This window comes from Bison bison, unplaced genomic scaffold (assembly GCF_000754665.1).
Source record: "Bison bison bison isolate TAMUID 2011002044 unplaced genomic scaffold, Bison_UMD1.0 scf7180017861717, whole genome shotgun sequence".
In the NCBI taxonomy this organism is placed as follows: domain Eukaryota; kingdom Metazoa; phylum Chordata; class Mammalia; order Artiodactyla; family Bovidae; genus Bison; species Bison bison.
In genome coordinates, this window is record NW_011492289.1 from 8,614 (window position 1) to 11,047 (window position 2,434).

The window sequence follows — 2,434 nt, forward strand, 5'->3', positions numbered from 1 at the left end:
CCACGGCCCCCTTGGTGAAGGTGCTGTCCGTCTCCTGGCACCCGCCATCGGGCCTGGGAAGGGGACCCCAGCGGCCTGAGTTGCAGCCCCTGCCCACCGCCCAGCCCTGCTGGGTGTCCTGAAGACGCTGCCCGACCGCGACAAAAACAGCTGCCACTTAGCTGCTGCCAACTGCCCCAGGGCCACCTGTCTCCCATCAGATCAACGCTTGATCACATGGGTGCTTTATGATTCACTTACAGGAGAGGAGACACCCTGGGGCAGAGGGACACAGCCAGGGGACGGGGGGCCTGTGGGGTCTCCCCGTCGCCCCTCGAGACACCGGCACACGTGCATACGCGTGCACACACACGGACATGGCTCCCCCACACCCTCAGGTGGGGCCCCTCTGAGGAGCAGGTGAGTGGGGCTGCTGTTTCGACAGCCCTGAAGCCTAGCATGGGCGGGCCTGGCTCTGGGGTCGGGCGTACCCCTGCTTCCCCCTGGCTCCCACCTGACCCCATGCTGGCCAGGCCTAAGGCCAGCCAGTCCAAAGTGGGACTCCTGGGATCACTTACGTGGGGAACCCAAACTTGATGCCCAGGTTGCCGTTGGCCAAGGAGGTCACCAAGACCACGGGCATCTTCATGTTGTCCTTGGCATCCAGGAAGCTCTGGTCGTCCGACACCGCCCCAACCACGTACCAGGGGCCCTGGAACTGCAGGGGGACGGGGCGAGCTGGGGGCAGCCCTGGCTGCCACATCAAACCTGAGTCAAACTTGGGGGGCAGCTGCAACTCATCTGGCTGGCGGCCCAGCAAGTGGTGGGGACAGAAGTCAGACTAGGGGCTGAGGGGCCCACTGTCCTCTGCAGCCCCCCGCCCCAAGTCAGCTGGGCAGACAGATGCGGGCTTGGTCCCCTTGAGCTGAGCTTGAACCAGAGTGGGGGCTGGGTTGGGTTCCCCCAGCCCTCTGGCCTGTCTGGTAGAATGCAGTCAGACAGAGGCTGCCAGCCCGGGCATGTCCATGCGCACCTGGCTGGCATCAAAGTCAGCCTGGATGGGGATCTGGGCCTGGCCTGGGGCTGCAGCGAGTAGGGCGAGGGTCCCGCTGATCAGCAGCGTCTGCAGCATCCTGGAAGGTGGCTGTTGTCGATGGCACAGGGCTCGGGAGCAGGACAGGAGGGTTGGGGTGGCCTCTCCCACTGTGCCTTTATGCCCCTGAGACGCCCCGGTGCGCTGGCCTGCCCGCCTGGGACATGCCCCCTCTGATGATAGGCTCCGATCAGGTTGCTCCCTGGAGCACTGGCCTGGCCGCCTGGGACAGACCCCACTGTGATAGGCTCCGATCAGGTTGCTCCCTGGAGCACTGGCCTGCCCGCCTGGAGCACCCTGGCCCAGTGGCCCCCACCAGACCCCGCCCATCCTTCCTGGGGAGGGGGCCGGATGCCCCGGAGCAAGGGGAGGCAAAGGCCTGGCAGGCCCTGTGGGATGTGGCCTCCAGCCCTGGGCTCAGGCAGAGCCTCGGGAAGCCATTCCAAAATCTCACACTCACCTCTGACCCTCACAACCTGGGGGCCTGGACAGGGCCTGGTGGGCAGGTTGCTGTGGGCACTATGCCTTTTGAGCCAGGGGGCCCAGGACAGGGGCCCGAGAATGGTTACACTGGCTGAGAAGCTGGGGGCAGCAGGAGGCGAAGGGCGGGCTGGGAGAGAGACCTCGCGCAAGGCTCGGGTTAGCTCGGGTGCCAGGGGCCGGCGAGTGGGCAGGGCTGTGCCCTGGAGGCCCAGGCCAGAGGCCGGGGGTCTGGGGGCTCTCAGGCGGCCCCAGGAGATGGGGGGTGGCCGTCTCCAGCCCCCCTCGGCCAGTCTCTCCTGTGTGGGGTGCATGGACACTCCAGCTTCCTTCCCCTCTGTGCCCTCAAACCCTTCTCTCTGCCCCGTCTGAGGGCACAAATCCCACTCCTTCAGAGCTGCCCTGGGCCTGGGCCTCTCCTGGCCGGGGTGGGGGCAGGCTGTGGGCACCTGCTCAGAACCGGCCGGCTGTAGCTGCACCTTGAGGGGGTGGCTGGAGGGGCTGCACTGGGTGGGATCCGGCCACGTGGAGTGGGTGGGGACATAGCTTCCCTGGGCTGTCCAGGCTTCCGGCCAGCCGCCTCTCTCACACCGTCAGGGGCCGAGCTAGTGTGCCCCTACCTGCCCCTCAGGGCATCCCGCAGAGCCAGCCGCTGAGATTTCACAGAGGATGAAGGGACTCCCAGGCCCAAAGCAAAGGGGGGCGGTCAGCTCCCCAGAGAGCTGGCCAGAGCCAGGCCCAACTGCAAGACAGACAGTCAGGAGGCAGGCGCTGACTTGCTTCAGAGTTTATTTTCAGAGCGGGAATAAAGGCTGAGGGGGGCATGGATGGCGAGGGGCCGGGGCTGGGGTCTCGGGCTGGGGTCTCGGGTGTTGCAGGAAA